The sequence below is a fragment of the Pseudophryne corroboree genome, unplaced genomic scaffold (genome assembly GCF_028390025.1).
Source record: "Pseudophryne corroboree isolate aPseCor3 unplaced genomic scaffold, aPseCor3.hap2 scaffold_2188, whole genome shotgun sequence".
Classification (NCBI taxonomy): Eukaryota; Metazoa; Chordata; class Amphibia; order Anura; family Myobatrachidae; genus Pseudophryne; species Pseudophryne corroboree.
The window spans coordinates 1-24,678 of NW_026968835.1; the positions used below are offsets into that span (position 1 = coordinate 1).

Sequence of the window (24,678 nt, forward strand, 5' to 3'; positions counted from 1 at the left end):
GAGGGGTCTCGGCTTTACAACTTTGCCGAGCTGCAACTTGGTCAGGGGCAAACACGTTTGCTAAATTCTACAAATTTGATACCCTGGCTGAGGAGGACCTTGAGTTCTCTCATTCGGTGCTGCAGAGTCATCCGCACTCTCCCGCCCGTTTGGGAGCTTTGGTATAATCCCCATGGTCCTTACGGAGTTCCCAGCATCCACTAGGACGTCAGAGAAAATAAGATTTTACTCACCGGTAAATCTATTTCTCGTAGTCCGTAGTGGATGCTGGGCGCCCATCCCAAGTGCGGATTGTCTGCAATACTTGTACAGGTTGAGTATCCCTTATCCAAAATGCTTGGGACCAGAGGTATTTTGGATATGGGATTTTTCCGTATTTTGGAATAATTACATACCATAATGAGATATCATGGTGATGGGACCTAAATCTAAGCACAGAATGCATTTATGTTTCATATACACCTTATACACACAGCCTGAAGGTCATTTTAGCCAATATTTTTGATAACTTTGTACATTAAACAAAGTTTGTGTACATTGAGCCATCAAAAAACAAAGGTTTCACTATCTCACTCAAAAAAGTCCGTATTTCGGAATATTCCGTATTTCGGAATATTTGGATATGGGATACTCAACCTGTATGTAGTTATTGCCTAACTAAGGGTTATTGTTGAGCCATCTTTTGAGAGGCTCAGTTATATTTCATACTGTTAACTGGGTATAGTATCACGAGTTATACGGTGTGATTGGTGTGGCTGGTATGAGTCTTACCCGGGATTCAAAATCCTTCCTTATTGTGTCAGCTCTTCCGGGCACAGTATCCTAACTGAGGCTTGGAGGAGGGTCATAGGGGGAGGAGCCAGTGCACACCAGATAGTACCTAATCTTTCTTTTAGAGTGCCCAGTCTCCTGCGGAGCCCGTCTATTCCCCATGGTCCTTACGGAGTTCCCAGCATCCACTACGGACTACGAGAAATAGATTTACCGGTGAGTAAAATCTTATTATTTACCGTACATAGACACTGTGCAGAGCATGTATTATATTTACCGTACATAGACACTGTGCAGAGCGTGTATTATATTTACCGTACATAGACACTGTGCAGAGCGTGTATTATATTTACCGTACATAAACACTGTGCAGAGCGTGTATTATATTTACCGTACATAAACACTGTGCAGAGCATGTATTATATTTACCGTACATAAACACTGTGCAGAGCGTGTATTATATTTACCGTACATAAACACTGTGCAGAGCGTGTATTATATTTACCGTACATAAACACTGTGCAGAGCGTGTATTATATTTACCGTACATAAACACTGTGCAGAGCGTGTATTATATTTACCGTACATAAACACTGTGCAGAGCGTGTATTATATTTACCGTACATAAACACTGTGCAGAGCATGTTTTATATTTACCGTACATAAACACTGTGCAGAGCGTGTATTATATTTACCGTACATAGACACTGTGCAGAGCATATATTATATTTACCGTACATAAACACTGTGCAGAGCATGTATTATATTTACCGTACATAAACACTGTGCAGAGCATGTATTATATTTACCGTACATAAACACTGTGCAGAGCGTGTATTATATTTACCGTACATAGACACTGTGCAGAGCATGTATTATATTTACCATACATAAACACTGTGCAGAGCGTGTATTATATTTACCGTACATAAACACTGTGCAGAGCGTGTATTATATTTACCGTACATAGACACTGTGCAGAGCATGTATTATATTTACCGTACATAAACACTGTGCAGAGCGTGTATTATATTTACCGTACATAAACACTGTGCAGAGCGTGTATTATAATTACCGTACATAAACACTGTGCAGAGCGTGTATTATATTTACCGTACATAAACACTGTGCAGAGCGTGTATTATATTTACCGTACATAGACAGTGTGCAGAGCATGTATTATATTTACCGTACATAAACACTGTGCAGAGCATGTATTATATTTACCGTATATAAACTGTGCAGAGCATGTATTATATTTACCGTATGTAAACACTGTGCAGAGCATGTATTATATTTACCGTACATAACACTGTGCAGTGCATGTATTATATTTACCGTACATAAACACTGTGCAGAGCATGTATTATATTTTACGTATATAAACACTGTGCAGAGCATGTATTATATTTACCGTATATAAACTGTGCAGAGCATGTATTATGTTTACCGTATATAAATACTGTGCAGAGCATGTATTATATTTACTGTATATAAACACTCTGCAGAGCATGTATTATATTTGCCGTACATAAACACTGTACAGAGCATGTGTTATATTTACCGTACATAAACACTGTACAGAGCATGTATTATATTTGCCGTACATAAACACTGTGCAGAACATGTATTATATTTGCCGTACATAAACACTGTGCAGAACATGTATTACAGCCCTCCGTAGTCTAAATATTGCCACATTCATTCCCTGTGCTGTGACGGCCCTGGCTCTAACACCTCTGTTCTCTTGGTTTACCCCTCAGGTTCTGGGGATAAAGGTAGAGTCCAAGGTACAGTGCAGAGCATTTATACTATTGATCTCTCTGTCTCTGCTCTGCTTCCTATACTGAGCGAGGGGTTTCATGGGCAGGAGCAGAGTAGGAGCACTGACCGGGTAGTAAGAGTAGACAGTGGGGAGGAGGGAACAGGGAAGGAGGGATGATGAGTTGTGGTGTATTGAGATAGTAGAGGTGGAGGGATGGAGGGGAATTTACAGGGAGGTGGGGGGCGTTTAAGGGATAGTAGTGGAGGAAGAGGTTGAGGGGACAGTATGGGGGAGGAGAAGGTTGAGGTGACAGTAGGGGGGTTTGAGGGGAGAGGAGGTTGAAAGGACAGTAGAGGAAAGGAGAGGGTTGAGGGGACATTAGGGAGAAGGAGAGGGTTGAGTGGACAGTAGGGGGAAGAGAAGGTTGAGGGGACTGTAGGGGGGAAGGAAAGGGTTGAGTGGACATTAGGGGGAAAAAGGAGGCTGAGGGGACAGCAGGGGTAATGAGAGGGTTGAGGGAACATTAGGGAGAAGGAGAGGGTTGAGGGGACAGTATGGCGAAGAGAAGGTTGAGGGGACAGTAGGGGGAAGGAAAGGGTTGAGAGGACAGTATGGGCAATGAGAGGGTTGAGGGAACATTAGGGAGAAGGAGAGGGTTGAGGGGACAGTATGGCGAAGAGAAGGTTGAGGGGACAGTAGGGGGAAGGAAAGGGTTGAGTGGACAGTATTGGCAATGAGAGGGTTGAGGGAACATTAGGGAGAAGGAGAGGGTTGAGGGGACAGTATGGCGAAGAGAAGGTGGAGGGGGACAGTAGGGGGAAGGAAAGGGTTGAGTGGACAGTATGGGCAATGAGAGGGTTGAGGGGACAGAATGTGGGAGGAGGGGGTTGAGGGGACAGTAGGGGGAAGGAAAGGGTTGAGTGGACAGTATGGGCAATGAGAGGGTTGAGGGGACAGAATGTGGGAGGAGGGGGTTGAGGGGACAGTAGGGGAAGGAGAAGGTTGAGGGGACAGATTGGGAGAAGAGAAGGTTGAGTGGACAGTAGAGGGAGGACGGGGTTGAAGGGACAGTAGGAGGGGAGAAGGATATTGAGGGGACAGCAGGGGGAAGAGAGGCTAGGGGGGTCTGAATGGGGGAGGAGGTGGTTGAGGGGACACTATGGGGGACGAGGTGTTTAGGTGACAATAGGGGGAGAGGGGATTATGGGGACAGTATGGTGGGGAGGAGGGAGCTCAGTGTCAGTAGTGGGCAGTAGGTGGTTACTGGCACTGTTACGGGGAGGGGTAATACAAGCAGATAAGATAGTAGTTTAGGGTCGGGTCACAGGAGCATAACATTCTGGGCCATGATACATCCTCGGTCAGAATGAGTCCATGGTCCTATAGAATACGTATTAATATCTGTTAGTGGGTAGGATATCCTGTTCCTGAAGGATTGAGAACAGTGACGGCTTTATGTGATGGGGGCAGGTAGAGAACAACTGGGGCAGATTGTGGGTTTGATCAGACTGCAGAATGCTGCTTTTCATCACTAACCCTTTCATGCTGCACTATCGCTAACCTGGTCGGCGGGGGGGGGGGTCTGTATCTCCGCCATGCATCATCCAGCGTGGAATCTGCGGCAGCAGTTACCTGATGGAGAGTGTGGTATGTACAGAGCAGCCGGTGACCTGTCTTCCTATCTGTAATGCTGCTCAGCCTATACAATGCTGTATGTGCTAATGTCCGCAGTGTATCCTGTCCCATCCCACAGGCGGGCGTATGCCAAAATATAACCTGAGGCCGGTGGAAGGTGTTATATACGGGTTGCTGTGTGTGGGGGGCGGGTGTAAGGTGTAATATGCGGGTGGCTGTGTGTGTGGTGTAGTGTGTAATATGCGGGTGGCTGTGTGTGTGGGGTAGGGTGTAATATGCGGGTGGCTGTGTGTGTGGGGTAGGTGTAGGGTGTAATATGCGGGTGGCTGTGTGTGTGGGGTAGGGTGTAATATGCGGGTGGCTGTGTGTGTGGGGTAGGTGTAGGGTGTAATATGCGGGTGGCTGTGTGTGTGGGGTAGGTGTAGGGTGTAATATGCGGGTGGCTGTGTGTGTGGGGTAGGTGTAGGGTGTAATATGCGGGTGGCTGTGTGTGTGGGGTAGGGTGTAATATGCGGGTGGCTGTGTGTGTGGGGTAGGTGTAGGGTGTTATATGCGGATGGCTGTGTGTGTGGGGAAGGTGTAGGGTGTAATATGCGGGTGGCTGTGTGTGAGGGGTAGGTTGTAATATGCGGGTGGCTGTGTGTGTGGGGTAGGTGTAGGGTGTAATATGCGGGTGGCTGTGTGTGTGGGGTAGGGTGTAATATGCGGGTGGCTGTGTGTGTGGGGTAGGTGTAGGGTGTTATATACGGGTGGCTGTGTGTGTGGGGAAGGTGTAGGGTGTAATATGCGGGTGGCTGTGCGTGTGGGGTAGGTGTATGGTGTAATATGCAGGTGTCTGTGTAGGGTGTAATATGCGGGTGGCTGTGTGTGGGGGGTAGGTGTAGGGTGTAATATGCGGCTGGCTGTGTGTGTGGTGTAGGTGTAGGGTGTAATATGCGGGTGGCTGTGTGCGTGGGGTGGGTGTAATATACGGGTGGCAGTGTGTGTGGGGTGGGTGTAATATGTGGGTTGCTGTGTGTGTGGGGTGGGTGTAGGGTGTAATATGCGGGTGGCTGTGTGTAGGGTGTAATATCTGGGTGGCTGTGTGTGTAGGTTAGGGTGTTATATGCGGGTGGCTGTGTGTAGGGTGTAATATGCGGGTGGCTGTGTGTGTGGGTGTAATATCTGGGTGTCTGTGTGTGGGTGTAGGGTGTAATATTTGGGTGACTGTGTGTGGGGTAGGGTGTTATATGCGGGTGGCTGTGTGTGTGGTGTAGGGTGTAATATCTGGGTGGCTGTGTGTGTGTGTGTGTGTGGGGTAGGGTGTTATATGCGGGTGGCTGTGTGTGTGGGTGTAGGGTGTAATATGCGGGTGGCTGTGTGTGTGGTGTAGGGTGTAATATTTGGGTGGCTGTGTGTGTGGTGTAGGGTGTAATGTGCGGGTGGCTGTGTGTGTGGTGTAGGGTGTAATATCTGGGTGGCTGTGTGTGTGGGGTAGTGTGTAATATGCGGGTGTCTGTTTGGGCTAGATGTAGGGTGTAATATGCGGGTGGATGTGTGTGTGGGGTAAGGTGTAATATGCGGGTGGCTTTGTGTGTGCGGTAGGGTGTAATATGCGGGTGGCTGTGTGTGTAGGGTGTAATGTGTGGATGGTCGTGTGTCTGGGGTGGGTGTAGAGTGTAATATGCGGGTGTCTGTGTGTGTGGGATAGGGTGTAATATGCGGGTGGCTGTTTGTGGGGGGGTAGTGTGTAATATGCGGGTGGCTGTGTGTGTGTGTAGTGGGTGTAGGGTGTAATATCTGGGTGGCTGTGTGTGTGGGGTAGGGTGTAATATGCGGGTGGCTGTGTGTGTGTCGTGGGTGTAGGGTGTAATATGCGGGTGGCTGTGTGTGTGTGGTAGGGTGTAATATGCGGGTGGCTGTGTGTGTGGGATAGGGTGTAATATGCGGGTGTGGGGTGGGGTGTAATATGCGGGTGGCTGTGTGTGTGTGTGTGTGTGGGGGGGGGGGGGTGGGTGTAGGGTGTAATATGCGGGTGGCTGTGTGTGTGTGTGTGTGGGGTGGGTGTAGGGTGTAATATGCGGGTGGCTGTGTGTGTGGGGTAGGGTGTAATATGCGGGTGGCTGTGTGTGTGGGGTAGGTGTAGGGTGTAATATGTGGGTGGCTGTGTGGGGTGGGTGTAGGGTGTAATTTGCGGGTGGCTGTGTGTGTGTATGGTGGGTGTAGTGTGTAATATCTGGGTGGCTGTGTGTGTGGGGTATGGTGTAATATGCGGGTGGCTGTGTGTGTGGGCTAGGGTGTAATATGCGGGTGGCTGTGTATATGGTAGGGTGTAACATGCGGGTGGCTGTGTTTGTGGGGCAGGGTGTAATATGCGGGTGGCTGTGTATGTGGTGTAGGGTGTAATATGCGGGTGTCTGTGTGGGGTGGGTGTAGGGTGTAATATGCGGGTGTGTGTGGGGTAGGGTGTAATATGCGGGTGGCTGTGTGTGTGAGGTAGGGTGTAATATGCGGGTGTCTGTGGGTGTAGGGTGTAATATGCGGGTGGCTGTGTGTGGCATAGGGTGTAATATGCGGGTGGCTGTGTATGTGGTGTAGGGTGTAATATGCGGGTGTCTGTGTAGGGTGTAATATGCGGGGGGGGGGGGGGGTAGGGTGTAATATGCGGGTGGCTGTGTGTGTGAGGTAGGGTGTAATATGCGGGTGTCTGTGGGTGTAGGGTGTAATATGCGGTTGGCTGTGTGTGTGGCATAGGGTGTAATATGCGGGTGGCTGTGTATGTGGTGTAGCGTGTAATATGCGGGTGGTTGTGTATGTGGTGTAGGGTATAATATGCGGGTGTCTGTGTGGGGTGGGTGTAGGGTGTAATATGCGGGTGTGTATCTGTGTGTGGGGTAGGGTGTAATATGCGGGTGGCTGTGTGTGGGGTAGGGTGTAATATGCGGGTGTCTGTGTGGAGTTGGGTGTAGGGTGTAATATGCGGGTGTCTGTGTGTGTGGGGTAGGGTGTAATATGCGGGTGGCTGTGTGTGTGGGGTAGGGTGTAATATGCGGGTGGCTGTGTAGGGTGTAATATGCAGATTGCTGTTTGTGTGGGGTAGGTGTAGGGTGTAATATGCGGGTGGCTGTGTGTGTGGTGTAGGGTGTAATATGCGGGTGGCTGTGTATGTGGTGTAGGGTGTAATATGCGGGTGTCTGTGGGGTGGGTGTAGGGTGTAATATGCGGGTGTGTGTGTGTGGGGTAGGGTGTAATATGCGGGTGGTTGTGTGTGTGGGGTAGGGTGTAATATGCGGGTGTCTGTGTGGGGTGGGTGTAGGGTGTAATATGCGGGTGTCTGTGTGTGTGGGGGTAGGGTGTAATATGTGGGTGGCTGTGTGTGTTGGGTAGGGTGTAATATGCGGGTGTCTGTGTGGGGTGGGTGTAGGGTGTAATATGCGGGTGGCTGTGTGTGGGGTAGGGTGTAATATGCGGGTGGCTGTGTGTGTGGGGCAGGTGTAGGGTGTAATATGCGGGTGGCTGTGTGTGGGGTGGGTGTAGGGTGTAATATGCGGGTGGCTGTTTGTGGGGTAGGGTGTAATATGCGGGTGGCTGTGTGTGTGTGGGGTAGGGTGTAATATGTTGGTGTCTGTGTGTGTGGGGTGTAATATGCGGGTGGCTGTGTGTGGGGGGGTAGTGTGTAATATGCGGGTGGCTGTGTGTGTAGTGGGTGTAGGGTGTAATATCTGGGTGGCTGTGTGTGTGGGGTAGGGTGTAATATGCGGGTAGCTGTGTGTGTGTGGTGGGTGTAGGGTGTAATATGCGGGTGGCTGTGTGTGTGTGGTAGGGTGTAATATGCGGGTGGCTGTGTGTGTGGGGTAGGGTGTAATATGCGGGTTGATGTGTGTGTGGGATAGGGTATAATATGCGGGGGGGGGGGTGTAGGGCAGGGTGTAATATGCGGGTGACTGTGTGTGTGGGGTAGGGTGTAATATTCGGGAGGCTGTGTGTGTGGGGTAGGGTGTAATATGCGGGGTGGCTGTGTGTGTGGTGTAGGGTGTAATATGCGGGTGTCTGTGTGGGGTGGGTGTAGCGTGTGATATGCGGGTGGCTGTGTGTGTGGGGTAGGGTGTAATATGCGGGTGGCTGTGTGTGTGGTGTAGGGTGTAATATGTGGGTGTCTGTGTGGGGTGTAATATGCGGGTGGCTGTGTGTGTGAGGTAGGGTGTAATATGCGGGTGGCTGTGTATGTGGTGTAGGGTGTAATATGCGGGTGTCAGTGTGGGGTTGGTGTAATATGCGGGTGTCTGTGTGTGTGAGGTAGGGTGTAATATGCGGGTGGCTGTGTGTGTGGGCTAGGGTGTAATATGCGGGTGTCTGTGTGGGGTGGGTGTAGGGTGTAATATGCGGGTGGCTGTGTATATGGTAGGGTGTAACATGCGGGTGGCTGTGTGTGTGGGGCAGGGTGTAATATGCGGGTGGCTGTGTATGTGGTGTAGGGTGTAATATGCGGGTGTCTGTGTGGGGTGGGTGTAGGGTGTAATATGCGGGTGTGTGTGTATGTGTGGGTTAGGGTGTAATATGCGGGTGGCTGTGTGTGTGAGGTAGGGTGTAATATGCGGGTGTCTGGGTGTAGGGTGTAATATGCGGGTGGCTGTGTGTGTGGCATAGGGTGTAATATGCGGGTGGCTGTGTATGTGGTGTAGGGTGTAATATGCGGGTGGTTGTGTATGTGGTGTAGGGTATAATATGCGGGTGTCTGTGTGGGGTGGGTGTAGGGTGTAATATGCGGGTGTGTATCTGTGTGTGGGGTAGGGTGTAATATGCGGGTGGCTGTGTGTGGGGTAGGGTGTAATATGCGGGTGTCTGTGTGGGGTTGGGTGTAGGGTGTAATATGCGGGTGTCTGTGTGTGTGGGGTAGGGTGTAATATGTGGGTGGCTGTGTGTGTGGGGTAGGGTGTAATATGCGGGTGTCTGTGTAGGGTGTAATATGCGGATTGCTGTGTGTGTGGGGTAGGTGTAGGGTGTAATATGCGGGTGGCTGTGTGTGTGGTGTAGGGTGTAATATGCGGGTGGCTGTGTATGTGGTGTAGGGTGTAATATGCGGGTGTCTGTGTGGGGTGGGTGTAGGGTGTAATATGCGGGTGTGTGTGTGTGGGGTAGGGTGTAATATGCGGGTGGTTGTGTGTGTGTGGGGTAGGGTGTAATATGCGGGTGTCTGTGTGGGGTGGGTGTAGGGTGTAATATGCGGGTGTGTGTGGGGTAGGGTGTAATATGTGGGTGGCTGTGTGTGTGGGGTAGGGTGTAATATGCGGGTGTCTGTGTGGGGTAGGGTGTAGGGTGTAATATGCGGGTGGCTGTGTGTGGGGTAGGGTGTAATATGCGGGTGGCTGTGTGTGTGGGGCAGGTGTAGGGTGTAATATGCGGGTGGCTGTGTGTGGGGTGGGTGTAGGGTGTAATATGCGGGTGGCTGTGTGTGGGGTAGGGTGTAATATGTGGGTGTCTGTGTGGGGTGTAATATGCGGGAGGCTGTGTGTGGGGTGGGTGTAGGGTGTAATATGCGGGTGGCTGTGTGGGGTGGGTGTAGGGTGTAATATGCGGGTGGTTGTGTGTGTGGGGTAGGTGTAGGGTGTAATATGCGGGTGTCTGTGTGTGGGGGGTAGGGTGTAATATGCGGGTGGCTGTGTGTGGGGTAGGGTGTAATATGCGGGTGGCTGTGTGTGGGGCAGGTGTAGGGTGTAATATGCGGGTGGCTGTGTGTGGGGTGGGTGTAGGGTGTAATATGCGGGTGGCTGTGTTTGTGGGGTAGGGTGTAATATGCGGGTGGTTGTGTGTGTGTGGGGTAGGGTGTAATATGCGGGTGTCTGTGTGGGGTGGGTGTAGGGTGTAATATGCGGGTGTGTGTGGGGTAGGGTGTAATATGTGGGTGGCTGTGTGTGTGGGGTAGGGTGTAGGGTGTAATATGCGGGTGGCTGTGTATGGGGTAGGGTGTAATATGCGGGTGGCTGTGTGTGTGGGGCAGGTGTAGGGTGTAATATGCGGGTGGCTGTGTGTGGGTGTAGGGTGTAATATGCGGGTGGCTGTGTGTGTGTGGGGTAGGGTGTAATATGTGGGTGTCTGTGTGTGTGGGGTGTAATATGCGGGTGGCTGTGTGTGGGGTGGGTGTAGGGTGTAATATGCGGGTGGCTGTGTGGGGTGGGTGTAGGGTGTAATATGCGGGTGGTTGTGTGTGTGGGGTAGGTGTAGGGTGTAATATGCGGGTGTCTGTGTGTGTGGGGTAGGGTGTAATATGCGGGTGGCTGTGTGTGGGGTAGGGTGTAATATGCGGGTGGCTGTGTGGGGCAGGTGTAGGGTGTAATATGCGGGTGGCTGTGTGTGGGGTGGGTGTAGGGTGTAATATGCGGGTGGCTGTGTTTGTGGGGTAGGGTGTAATATGCGGGTGGCTGTGTGTGTGTGGGGTAGGGTGTAATATGTGGGTGTCTGTGTGGGGTAGGGTGTAATATGCGGGTGGCTGTGTGTGTGGGGTAGGGTGTAATATGCGGGTGTCTGTGTAGGGTGTAATATGCGGATTGCTGTGTGTGTGGGGTAGGTGTAGGGTGTAATATGCGGGTGGCTGTGTGTGTGGTGTAGGGTGTAATATGCGGGTGGCTGTGTATGTGGTGTAGGGTGTAATATGCGGGTGTCTGTGTGGGGTGGGTGTAGGGTGTAATATGCGGGTGTGTGTGTGTGGGGTAGGGTGTAATATGCGGGTGGTTGTGTGTGTGTGGGGTAGGGTGTAATATGCGGGTGTCTGTGTGGGGTGGGTGTAGGGTGTAATATGCGGGTGTGTGTGGGGTAGGGTGTAATATGTGGGTGGCTGTGTGTGTGGGGTAGGGTGTAATATGCGGGTGTCTGTGTGGGGTAGGGTGTAATATGCGGGTGGCTGTGTGTGGGGTAGGGTGTAATATGCGGGTGGCTGTGTGTGTGGGGCAGGTGTAGGGTGTAATATGCGGGTGGCTGTGTGTGGGGTGGGTGTAGGGTGTAATATGCGGGTGGCTGTGTGTGTGTGTGGGGTAGGGTGTAATATGTGGGTGTCTGTGTGTGTGGGGTGTAATATGCGGGAGGCTGTGTGTGGGGTGGGTGTAGGGTGTAATATGCGGGTGGCTGTGTGGGGTGGGTGTAGGGTGTAATATGCGGGTGGTTGTGTGTGTGGGGTAGGTGTAGGGTGTAATATGCGGGTGTCTGTGTGTGTGGGGTAGGGTGTAATATGCGGGTGGCTGTGTGTGGGGCAGGTGTAGGGTGTAATATGCGGGTGGCTGTGTGTGGGGTGGGTGTAGGGTGTAATATGCGGGTGGCTGTGTTTGTGGGGTAGGGTGTAATATGCGGGTGGCTGTGTGTGTGTGGGGTAGGGTGTAATATGTGGGTGTCTGTGTGGGATAGGGTGTAATATGCGGGGGGCTGTGTGTGTGGGGTAGGGTGTAATATGCGGGTGTCTGTGTAGGGTGTAATATGCGGATTGCTGTGTGTGTGTGGGGTAGGTGTAGGGTATAATATGCGGGTGGCTGTGTGTGTGGTGTAGGGTGTAATATGCGGGTGGCTGTGTATGTGGTGTAGGGTGTAATATGCGGGTGTCTGTGTGGGGTGGGTGTAGGGTGTAATATGCGGGTGTGTGTGTGTGGGGTAGGGTGTAATATGCGGGTGGTTGTGTGTGTGGGGTAGGGTGTAATATGCGGGTGTCTGTGTGGGGTGGGTGTAGGGTGTAATATGCGGGTGTCTGTGTGTGTGGGGTAGGGTGTAATATGCGGGTGTCTGTGTGGGGTAGGGTGTAGGGTGTAATATGCGGGTGACTGTGTGTGTGGGGCAGGTGTAGGGGTGTAATATGCGGGTGGCTGTGTGTGGGGTGGGTGTAGGGTGTAATATGCGGGTGGCTGTGTTTGTGGGGTAGGGTGTAATATGCGGGTGGCTGTGTGTGTGTGGGGTAGGGTGTAATATGTGGGTGTCTGTGTGTGTGGGGTGTAATATGCGGGTGGCTGTGTGTGGGGTGGGTGTAGGGTGTAATATGCGGGTGGCTGTGGGGTGGGTGTAGGGTGTAATATGCGGGTGGTTGTGTGTGTGTGGTAGGTGTAGGGTGTAATATGCGGGTGGCTGTGTATGTGGTGTAGGGTGTAATATGCGGGTGTCAGTGTGGGGTGGGTGTAATATACGGGTGTCTGTGTGTGTGGGGTAGGGTGTAATATGCGGGTGGCTGTGTGTGTGGGCTAGGGTGTAATATGCGGGTGTCTGTGTGGGGTGGGTGTAGGGTGTAATATGCGGGTTGCTGTGTATATGGTAGGGTGTAACATGCGTGTGGCTGTGTGTGTGGGGCAGGGTGTAATATGCGGGTGGCTGTGTATGTGGTGTAGGGTGTAATATGCGGGTGTCTGTGTGGGGTGGGTGTAGGGTGTAATATGCGGGTGTGTGTGTGTGGGTTAGGGTGTAATATGCGGGTGGCTGTGTGTGTGAGGTAGGGTGTAATATGCGGGTGTCTGTGGGTGTAGGGTGTAATATGCGGGTGGCTGTGTGTGTGGCATAGGGTGTAATATGCGGGTGGCTGTGTATGTGGTGTAGGGTGTAATATGCGGGTGGTTGTTTATGTGGTGTAGGGTATAATATGCGGGTGTCTGTGTGGGGTGGGTGTAGGGTGTAATATGCGGGTGTGTATCTGTGTGTTGGGTAGGGTGTAATATGCGGGTGGCTGTGTGTGGGGTAGGGTGTAATATGCGGGTGTCTGTGTGGGGTTGGGTGTAGGGTGTAATATGCGGGTGTCTGTGTGTGTGGGGTAGGATGTAATATGTGGGTGGCTGTGTGTGTGGGGTAGGGTGTAATATGCGGGTGGCTGTGTAGGGTGTAATATGCGGATTGCTGTGTGTGTGGGGTAGGTGTAGGGTGTAATATGCGGGTGGCTGTGTGTGTGGTGTAGGGTGTAATATGCGGGTGGCTGTGTATGTGGTGTAGGGTGTAATATGCGGGTGTCTGTGTTGGGTGGGTGTAGGGTGTAATATGCGGGTGTATGTGTGTGGGGTAGGGTGTAATATGCGGGTGGTTGTGTGTGTGTGGGGTAGGGTGTAATATGCGGGTGTCTGTGTGGGGTGGGTGTAGGGTGTAATATGCGGGTGTGTGTGGGGTAGGGTGTAATATGTGGGAGGCTGTGTGTGTGGGGTAGGGTGTAGGGTGTAATATGCGGGTGGCTGTGTATGGGGTAGGGTGTAATATGCGGGTGGCTGTGTGTGTGGGGCAGGTGTAGGGTGTAATATGCGGGTGGCTGTGTGTGGGTGTAGGGTGTAATATGCGGGTGGCTGTGTGTGTGTGGGGTAGGGTGTAATATGTGGGTGTCTGTGTGTGTGGGGTGTAATATGCGGGTGGCTGTGTGTGGGGTGGGTGTAGGGTGTAATATGCGGGTGGCTGTGTGGGGTGGGTGTAGGGTGTAATATGCGGGTGGTTGTGTGTGTGGGGTAGGTGTAGGGTGTAATATGCGGGTGTCTGTGTGTGTGGGGTAGGGTGTAATATGCGGGTGGCTGTGTGTGGGGTAGGGTGTAATATGCGGGTGGCTGTGTGTGGGGCAGGTGTAGGGTGTAATATGCGGGTGGCTGTGTGTGGGGTGGGTGTAGGGTGTAATATGCGGGTGGCTGTGTTTGTGGGGTAGGGTGTAATATGCGGGTGGCTGTGTGTGTGTGGGGTAGGGTGTAATATGTGGGTGTCTGTGTGGGGTAGGGTGTAATATGCGGGTGGCTGTGTGTGTGGGGTAGGGTGTAATATGCGGGTGTCTGTGTAGGGTGTAATATGCGGATTGCTGTGTGTGTGGGGTAGGTGTAGGGTGTAATATGCGGGTGGCTGTGTGTGTGGTGTAGGGTGTAATATGCGGGTGGCTGTGTATGTGGTGTAGGGTGTAATATGCGGGTGTCTGTGTGGGGTGGGTGTAGGGTGTAATATGCGGGTGTGTGTGTGTGGGGTAGGGTGTAATATGCGAGTGGTTGTGTGTGTGGGGTAGGGTGTAATATGCGGGTGTCTGTGTGGGGTGGGTGTAGGGTGTAATATGCGGGTGTCTGTGTGTGTGGGGTAGGGTGTAATATGTGGGTGGCTGTGTGTGTGGGGTAGGGTGTAATATGCGGGTGTCTGTGTGGGGTAGGGTGTAGGGTGTAATATGCGGGTGACTGTGTGTGTGGGGCAGGTGTAGGGGTGTAATATGCGGGTGGCTGTGTGTGGGGTGGGTGTAGAGTGTAATATGCGGGTGGCTGTGTTTGTGGGGTAGGGTGTAATATGCGGGTGGCTGTGTGTGTGTGGGGTAGGGTGTAATATGTGGGTGTCTGTGTGTGTGGGGTGTAATATGCGGGTGGCTGTGTGTGGGGTGGGTGTAGGGTGTAATATGCGGGTGGCTGTGGGGTGGGTGTAGGGTGTAATGTGCGGGTGGTTGTGTGTGTGTGGTAGGTGTAGGGTGTAATATGCGGGTGGCTGTGTGTGTGGGGTAGGGTGTAATATGCGGGTGTCTGTGTGGGGTGGGTGTAGGGTGTAATATGCGGGTGGCTGTGTGTGGGGTAGGGTGTAATATGCGGGTGGCTGTGTGTGTGGGGCAGGTGTAGGGTGTAATATGCGGGTGGCTGTGTGTGGGGTGGGTGTAGGGTGTAATATGCGGGTGGCTGTGTTTGTGGGGTAGGGTGTAATATGCGGGTGGCTGTGTGTGTGTGTGTGTGTGGTAGGGTGTAATATGTGGGTGTCTGTGTGTGTGGGGTTGGTGTAGGGTGTAATATGCGGGTGGCTGTGTGGGGTGGGTGTAGGGTGTAATATGCGGGTGGTTGTGTGTGTGGGGTAGGTGTAGGGTGTAATATGCGGGTGGCTGTGTGTGTGGTGTAGGGTGTAATATGCGGGTGGCTGTGTGTGTGGTGTAGGGTGTAATATGCGGGTGGCTGTGTGTGGGTTAGGTGTAGGGTGTAATATGCGGGTGGCTGTGTGTGGGGTGGGTGTAGGGTGTAATATGCGTGTGGCTGTGTGTGTGTGGGGTAGGGTGTAATATGCGGGTGGCTGTGTATGTGGTGTAGGGTGTAATATGCGGGTGGCTGTGTATGTGGTGTAGGGTATAATATGCGGGTGTCTGTGTGTGTGGGGTAGGGTGTAAAATGCGGGTGGCTGTGTGTGGGGTAGGGTGTAATATGCGGATGTCTGTGTGGGGTTGGGTGTAGGGTGTAATATGCGGGTGGCTGTGTGTGTGGGGTAGGGTGTAATATGCGGGTGGCTGTGTGTGTGGGGTAGGGTGTAATATGCGGGTGGCTGTGTAGGATGCGGATTGCTGTGTGTCTGGGGAAGGTGTAGGGTGTAATATGCGGGTGGCTGTGTGTGTGGGGTAGGGTGTAATATGCGGGTGGCTGTGTAGGGTGTAATATGCGGATTGCTGTGTGTGTGGGGTGGGTGTAGGGTGTAATATGTGGGTGGCTGTGTGGGATAGGTGTAGGGTGTAATATGCTGGTGGCTGTGTGTGGGGGGTAGGTGTAGGGTGTTATATGCGGGTGGCTGTGTGTGGGGTGGGTGTAGGGTGTAATATGCGGGTGGCTGTGTGTGTGGGGTAGGGTGTAATATGCGTGTGGCTGTGTGTGTGTGGGGTAGGGTGTAATATGCGGGTGGCTGTGTATGTGGTGTAGGGTGTAATATGCGGGTGGCTGTGTATGTGGTGTAGGGTATAATATGCGGGTGTCTGTGTGTGTGGGGTAGGGTGTAATATGCGGATGTCTGTGGGGTTGGGTGTAGGGTGTAATATGCGGGTGTCTGTGTGTGTGTGTGGGGTAGGGTGTAATATGCGGGTGGCTGTGTGTGTGGGGTAGGGTGTAATATGCGGGTGGCTGTGTAGGGTGTAATATGCGGATTGCTGTGTGTGTGGGGTGGGTGTAGGGTGTAATATGTGGGTGGCTGTGTGTGGGGTAGGGTGTAATATGCGGGTGTCTGTGTGTGTGGGGTAGGGTGTAATATGCGGGTGGCTGTGTGTGGGGTAGGGTGTAAGATGCGGATGTCTGTGTGGGGTTGGGTGTAGGGTGTAATATGCGGGTGTCTGTGTGTGTGTGTGGGGTAGGGTGTAATATGCGGGTGGCTGTGTGTGTGGGGTAGGGTGTAATATGCGGGTGGCTGTGTAGGATGCGGATTGCTGTGTGTGTGGGGAAGGTGTAGGGTGTAATATGCGGGTGGCTGTGTGTGTGGGGTAGGGTGTAATATGCGGGTGGCTGTGTAGGGTGTAATATGCGGATTGCTGTGTGTGTGGGGTGGGTGTAGGGTGTAATATGTGGGTGGCTGTGTGGGATAGGTGTAGGGTGTAATATGCTGGTGGCTGTGTGTGGGGGGTAGGTGTAGGGTGTTATATGCGGGTGGCTGTGTGTGGGGTGGGTGTAGGGTGTAATATGCGGGTGGCTGTGTGTGTGGGGTAGGGTGTAATATGCGGGTTGCTGTGTGTGTGTGTGGGGTAGGGTGTAATATGTGGGTGTCTGTGTGTGTGGGGTGTAATATGCGGGTGGCAGTGTGTGGGGTGGGTGTAGGGTGTGATATGCGGGTGGCTGTGTGGGGTGGGTGTAGGGTGTAATATGCGAGTGGCTGTGTGTGGGGTGGGTGTAGGGTGTAATATGCGGGTGGCTGTGTGTGGGTTAGGAGTAGGGTGTAATATGCTGGTGGCTGTGTGTGGGTTAGGAGTAGGGTGTAATATGCTGGTGGCTGTGTGTGGGGGGTAGGTGTAGGGTGTTATATGCGGGTGGCTGTGTGTGGGGTGGGTGTAGGGTGTAATATGCGGGTGGCTGTGTGTGTGGGGTAGGGTGTAATATGCGGGTGGCTGTGTGTGTGTGTGGGGTAGGGTGTAATATGTGGGTGTCTGTGTGTGTGGGGTGTAATATGCGGGTGGCAGTGTGTGGGGTGGGTGTAGGGTGTGATATGCGGGTGGCTGTGTGGGGTGGGTGTAGGGTGTAATATGCGAGTGGCTGTGTGTGGGGTGGGTGTAGGGTGTAATATGCGGGTGGCTGTGTGTGGGTTAGGAGTAGGGTGTAATATGCGGGTGGCTGTAGGGTCAGTGTATATGAATGTGCTGTAATTAGGGTATCAGAGAGGTGGAACTGTGTCCTGCGCGCTGCGTATTAATGAGCGGATTGTCTTCTCGCTGCCGGCTGCTGATTTGCTCTTCTCCATCTCTGTTCCATGTTCTCAGCTGGACGGGTTTGGCCAGTCAGGAGAGACTAGCGCTATAGGGGAGAGTAGATGCAGGTCCTGGGGCGCCAGTGTGGGAGGGTGATCATATAATTGTGTCGTCTCTGTTCTAGTAATGAGACTGCAGGACACAGATGGAGAAGAGCAGATCGCCGTCCTGCAGCGCTGAGACAATGTGCAGGTTACATGAAGTGTTAATTCTATCTGCCCTGCACTGGGGTAGGAAGAGCAGCGGCTTCCTGCCAGGTCTGTACATATCTGAGAGCAGGTGACATCATGGTAACAGTCTGACATCTGGTGAAATCTTCTATTTTTAGTATGTATTAGGTCAGAGAGACATTGAGATGACATCAGATTGTGAGTGCTGTGTCTAACCACTAGGGTGCTGTAGAGAGCCGCTGCATTAATGACTGGAAGGCATAGAGGGGGCTGGATGGAGAAACTCAGCGACGTAATCCTCCAGATCTGACCCTAAAATCCGCTTGCCAGAGGAGAGTGAGATCTGTGCCAGGACTCCACCGCCAAAGCTGGCGCAGAGAGGACTAGTGCTGGACTAGTAGCAGGAATGTGTCCTGCACAGCTCACTGCCGAAATAACACAGCTACTAAATAGCCCCAGCAGGGGCCAGCACCCCAAAAATAATCCCGGAAGTGGCCAGCACCCCTAAAATAATCCCAGAGGGGGGCAGCACCCCCAAAATGATCCCAGAGGGGCCAGCACCCCCAAAATAATCCCAGAGGGGGCCAGCACTCCCAAAATAATCCCAGAGGGGGCCAGCACTTCAAAATAATCCCAGAGGGGACCAGCACCCCAAAAATAATCCCAGATGGAGACAGCACCCCCCCAAAATAATCCCAGAGGGGGCCAGCACCCACAAAATAATACCAGAAGAGGCTGGGACCGGTAAAATATTCCCAGCACCTTCAATATGCTCATGGCAGGGGACAGCACCCCAAAATAATCCTTCCATTTTGTGCACCCTCCGATTCATCTGGACAATAAAGAGCCACAAATAAACGTAAATGCAGAACTGACACCACAGAGCCGCTGCCCCAGTCCCTGTGAGTGTGTCACCAGCAGTCAGTGTGCGCCTCCCACAACAGGCTGTCAGTGCGCTCTGTGACCGTCCATCTCTGGCCCCAACTGTCAGTGTGTTCTGCACCTCCCATCACAGCCGGGGGCCTGTGACGGGAGGTGCAGAGCACACTGACAGCCGGGGGCCTGTGACGGGAGGTGCAAAGCACACTGAGAGCCGGGGACCTGTGATTGTAGATGCAGAGCACACTGACAGCCGGGGGCCTGTGATTGTAGATGCAGAGCACACTGACAGCCGGGGGCCTGTGACGGGGGGTGCAGAGCACACTGACAGCCGGGGGCCTGTGACGGGAGGTGCAAAGCACACTGAGAGCCGGGGGCCTGTGGCGGGAGGTGCAGAGCACACTGACAGCCGGGGGCCTGTGATTGTAGATGCAGAGCACACTGACAGCCGGGGGCCTGTGACGGGAGGTGCAAAGCACACTGAGAGCCGGGGGCCTGTGGCGGGAGGTGCAGAGCACACTGACAGCCGGGGGCCTGTGATTGTAGATGCAGAGCACACTGAAAGCCGGGGGCCTGTGACGGGAGGTGCAGAGCACACTGACAGCCGGGGGCCTGTGATTGTAGATGCAGAGCACACTGAAAGCCGGGGGCCTGTGGCGGGAGGTGCAGAGCACACTGACAGCCGGGGGCCTGTGACGGGAGGTGCAGAGGACACTGAGAGCCGGGGGCCTGTGGCGGGAGGTGCAGAGCACACTGACAGCCGGGGGCCTGTGATTGTAGATGCAGAGCACACTGACAGCCGGGGGCCTGTGACGGGAGGTGCAGAGCACACTGACAGCCGGGGGCCTGTGACGGGAGGTGCAGAGCACACTGACAGCCGGGGGCCTGTGACGGGAGGTGCAAAGCACACTGACAGCCGGGGGCCTGTGATTGTAGATGCAGAGCACACTGACAGCCGGGGGCCTGTGACGGGAGGTGCAGAGCACACTGACAGCCGGGGGCCTGTGACGGGAGGTGCAGAGCACACTGACAGCCGGGGGCCTGTGACAGCACACTGACAGCCGGGGGCCTGTGGCGGGAGGTGCAGAGCACACTGACAGCCGGGGGCCTGTGACGGGAGGTGCAGAGCACACTGACAGCCGGGGGCCTGTGACAGGAGATGCAGAGCACACTGACAGCCGGGGGCCTGTGACGGGAGGTGCAGAGCACACTGACAGCCGGGGGCCTGTGACGGGAGGTGCAGAGCACACTGACAGCCGGGGGCCTGTGACGGGAGGTGCAGAGCACACTGACAGCCGGGGGCCTGTGACAGCACACTGACAGCCGGGGGCCTGTGGCGGGAGGTGCAGAGCACACTGACAGCCGGGGGCCTGTGACGGGAGGTGCAGAGCACACTGACAGCCGGGGGCCTGTGACGGGAGGTGCAGAGCACACTGACAGCCGGGGACCTGTGACTGGAGGTGCAGAGCACACTGACAGCCGGGGGCCTGTGACAGGAGATGCAGAGCACACTGACAGCCGGGGGCCTGTGACGGGAGGTGCAGAGCACACTGACAGCCGGGGGCCTGTGGCGGGAGGTGCAGAGCACACTGACAGCCAGGGGCCTGTGACGGGAGGTGCAGAGCACACTGACAGCCGGGGGCCTGTGGCGGGAGGTGCAGAGCACACTGACAGCCAGGGGCCTGTGACGGGAGGTGCAGAGCACACTGACAGCCGGGGGGCCTGTGACGGGAGGTGCAGAGCACACTGACAGCCGGGGGCCTGTGATTGTAGATGCAGAGCACACTGACAGCCGGGGGCCTGTGACGGGAGGTGCAGAGCACACTGACAGCCGGGGGGCCTGTGACGGGAGGTGCATAGCACACTGACAGCCGGGGGCCTGTGATTGTAGATGCAGAGCACACTGACAGCCAGAGGCCTGTGATTGTAGATGCAGAGCACACTGACAGCCGTGAACCTGTGACGGGAGGTGCAGAGCACACTGACAGCCGGGGGCCTGTGATTGTAGATGCAGAGCACACTGACAGCCTGGGGCCTGTGACGGGAGGTGCAGAGCACACTGACAGCCGGAGGCCTGTGATTGTAGATGCAGAGCACACTGACAGCCGGGGGCCTGTGACGGGAGGTGCAGAGCACACTGACAGCCGGGGGCCTGTGGCGGGAGGTGCAGAGCACACTGACAGCCGGGGGCCTGTGACGGGAGGTGCAGAGCACACTGACAGCCGGGGGCCTGTGACGGGAGGTGCAGAGCACACTGACAGCCGGGGGCCTGTGGCGGGAGGTGCAGAGCACACTGACAGCCGGGGGCCTGTGGCGGGAAGTGCAGAGCACACTGACAGCCGGGGGCCTGTGGCGGGAAGTGCAGAGCACACTGACAGCCGGGGGCCTGTGATTGTAGATGCAGAGCACACTGACAGCCGGGGGCCTGTGACGGGAGGTGCAGAGCACACTGACAGCCGGGGGCCTGTGGCGGGAGGTGCAGAGCACACTGACAGCCGGGGGCCTGAACACTGACAGCCGGGGGCCTGTGACGGGAGGTGCAGAGCACACTGACAGCCGGGAGCCTGTGACGGGAGATGCAGAGCACACTGACAGCCGGGGGCCTGTGACGGGAGGTGCAGAGCACACTGACAGCCGGGGGCCTGTGACGGGAGGTGCAGAACACACTGACAGCCGGGGGCCTGTGGCGGGAGGTGCAGAGCACACTGACAGCCGGTGGCCTGTGACGGGAGGTGCAGAGCACACTGACAGCCGGGGGCCTGTGACGGGAGGTGCAGAACACACTGACAGCCGGGGGCCTGTGGCGGGAGGTGCAGAGCACACTGACAGCCGGGGGCCTGTGACGGGAGGTGCAGAGCACACTGACAGCCGGGGGCCTGTGACGGGAGGTGCAGAACACACTGACAGCCGGGGGCCTGTGGCGGGAGGTGCAGAGCACACTGACAGCCGGGGGCCTGTGACGGGAGGTGCAGAGCACACTGACAGCCGGGGGCCTGTGACGGGAGGTGCAGAGCACACTGACAGCCGGGGGCCTGTGACGGGAGGTGCAGAGCACACTGACAGCCGGGGGCCTGTGACGGGAGGTGCAGAGCACACTGACAGCCGGGGGCCTGTGACGGGAGGTGCAGAGCACACTGACAGCCGGGGGCCTGTGACGGGACGTGCAGAGCACACTGACAGCCGGGGGCCTGTGGCGGGAGGTGCAGAGCACACTGACAGCCGGGGCCTGTGGCGGGAGGTGCAGAGCACACTGACAGCCGGGGGCCTGTGACGGGAGGTGCAGAGCACACTGACAGCCGGGGGCCTGTGACGGGAGGTGCAGAGCACACTGACAGCCGGGGGCCTGTGACGGGAGGTGCCGAGCACACTGACAGCCGGGGGCCTGTGATTGTAGATGCAGAGCACACTGACAGCCGGGGGCCTGTGACGGGAGGTGCAGAGCACACTGACAGCCGGGGGCCTGTGACGGGAGGTGCAGAGCACACTGACAGCCGGGGGCCTGTGACGGGAGGTGCAGAGCACACTGACAGCCGGGGGCCTGTGGCGGGAGGTGCAGAGCACACTGACAGCCAGGGGCCTGTGACGGGAGGTGCAGAGCACACTGACAGCCGGGGGGCCTGTGGCGGGAGGTGCAGAGCACACTGACAGCCGGGGGCCTGTGACGGGAGGTGCAGAGCACACTGACAGCCGGGGGCCTGTGATTGTAGATGCAGAGCACACTGACAGCCGGGGGCCTGTGGCGGGAGGTGCAGAGCACACTGACAGCCGGGGGCCTGTGGCGGGAGGTGCAGAGCACACTGACAGCCGGGGGCCTGTGACAGCACACTGACAGCCGGGGGCCTGTGATTGTAGATGCAGAGCACACTGACAGCCGGGGGCCTGTGACGGGAGGTGCAGAGCACACTGACAGCCGGGGGCCTGTGATTGTAGATGCAGAGCACACTGACAGCCGGGGGCCTGTGGCGGGAGGTGCAGAGCACACTGACAGCCGGGGGCCTGTGGCGGGAGGTGCAGAGCACACTGACAGCCGGGGGCCTGTGACAGCACACTGACAGCCGGGGGCCTGTGACGGGAGGTGCAGAGCACACTGACAGCCGGGGGCCTGTGGCGGGAGGTGCAGAGCACACTGACAGCCGGGGGCCTGTGACGGGAGGTGCAGAGCACACTGACAGACGTTCTCCATTTCCTCCTCTATTGTTTCCGCTGAGCGGATTTCTGTCTGCAGTAAGTAGCCCCCAGAGACCCCTCAGTGCAAGGTGTGCAGATTACACAGCATGGCCGCGTGCAGCACACACGCTCCTTAACCCTCCGCTGCCCTGCTGGGGCTTCCGAGCCATCATTCCCTTTATACTGCGGTGGTGGTGGTAAGAGGCAGTTGTCTAGACACCAGTTCATGGCTGCGGAGGGCTCATTCCCTTTATACCCCAGTGGTGGTGGTAAGAGGCAGTTGTCTAGACACCAGTTCATGGCTGCGGAGGGCTCATTCCCTCTATACCCCAGTGATGGCGGTAAGAGGCAGTTGTGTCTGGACACCAGTTCATGGCTGCGGAGCGGTCATTCCCTTTATACCCCAGTGGTGGCGGTAAGAGGCAGCTGTGTCTAGACACCAGTTCATGGCTGCGGAGGGGTCATTTCCTTTATGCCCCAGTGGTGGCGGTAAGAGGCAGTTGTCTAGACACCAGTTCATGGCTGCGGAGGGGTCATTCCCTTTATACCCCAGTGGTGGCGGTAAGAGGCAGTTGTCTAGACACCAGTTCATGGCTGCGGAGGGGTCATTCCCTTTATACCCCAGTGGTGGCGGTAAGAGGCAGTTGTCTAGACACCAGTTCATGGCTGCGGAGGGGTCATTCCCTTTATACCCCAGTGGTGGCGGTAAGAGGCAGTTGTCTAGACACCAGTTCATGGCTGCGGAGGGGTCATTCCCTTTATACCCCAGTGGTGGTGGTAAGAGGCAGCTGTGTCGAGACACCAGTTCATGGCTGCGGAGGGGTCATTCCCTTTATACCCCAGTGGTGGCGGTAAGAGGCAGTTGTCTAGACACCAGTTCATGGCTGCGGAGGGGTCATTCCCTTTATACCCCAGTGGTGGCGGTAAGAGGCAGTTGTGTCTAGACACCAGTTCATGGCAGTGGAGGGGTCATTCCCTCTAGACACCAGTTCATGGCTGCGGAGGGGTCATTCCCTTTATACCCCAGTGGTGGTGGTAAGAGGCAGCTGTGTCTAGACACCAGTTCATGGCTGCGGAGGGGTCATTCCCTTTATACCCCAGTGGTGGCGGTAAGAGGCAGTTGTGTCTAGACACCAGTTCATGGCAGTGGAGGGGTCATTCCCTCTAGACACCAGTTCATGGCTGCGGAGGGGTCATTCCCTTTATACCCCAGTGGTGGTGGTAAGAGGCAGCTGTGTCTAGACACCAGTTCATGGCTGCGGAGGGGTCATTCCCTTTATACCCCAGTGGTGGCGGTAAGAGGCAGTTGTGTCTAGACACCAGTTCATGGCAGTGGAGGGGTCATTCCCTCTAGACACCAGTTCATGGCTGCGGAGGGGTCATTCCCTTTATACCCCAGTGGTGGCAGTAAGAGGCAGTTGTCTAGACACCAGTTCATGGCTGCGGAGGGGTCATTCCCTTTATACCCCAGTGGTGGCGGTAAGAGGCAGTTGTCTAGACACCAGTTCATGGCTGCGGAGGGGTCATTCCCTTTATACCCCAGTGGTGGCGGTAAGAGGCAGTTGTGTCTAGACACCAGTTCATGGCAGTGGAGGGGTCATTCCCTCTAGACACCAGTTCATGGCTGCGGAGGGGTCATTCCCTTTATACCCCAGTGGTGGTGGTAAGAGGCAGCTGTGTCTAGACACCAGTTCATGGCTGCGGAGGGGTCATTCCCTTTATACCCCAGTGGTGGCGGTAAGAGGCAGTTGTGTCTAGACACCAGTTCATGGCAGTGGAGGGGTCATTCCCTCTAGACACCAGTTCATGGCTGCGGAGGGGTCATTCCCTTTATACCCCAGTGGTGGTGGTAAGAGGCAGCTGTGTCTAGACACCAGTTCATGGCTGCGGAGGGGTCATTCCCTTTATACCCCAGTGGTGGCGGTAAGAGGCAGTTGTGTCTAGACACCAGTTCATGGCAGTGGAGGGGTCATTCCCTCTAGACACCAGTTCATGGCTGCGGAGGGGTCATTCCCTTTATACCCCAGTGGTGGCAGTAAGAGGCAGTTGTCTAGACACCAGTTCATGGCTGCGGAGGGGTCATTCCCTTTATACCCCAGTGGTGGCGGTAAGAGGCAGTTGTCTAGACACCAGTTCATGGCTGCGGAGGGGTCATTTCCTTT

At 55.1% G+C, this 24,678-nt stretch overlaps 1 protein-coding gene across 1 annotated transcript in view; it reads left to right on the top strand.

The window, feature by feature from the left end:
- Positions 1–2,458: 2,458 nt before the first annotated feature.
- LOC135007560 (maestro heat-like repeat-containing protein family member 1) overlaps positions 2,459–24,678 on the top strand; it is a gene marked incomplete at its 3' end in the record, with an annotated part of 47,477 nt that continues 25,257 nt past the window's right edge. Inside the window, exon 1 of the mRNA XM_063952131.1 lies at positions 2,459–2,561. The remainder of the gene's footprint in view (positions 2,562–24,678) is intronic.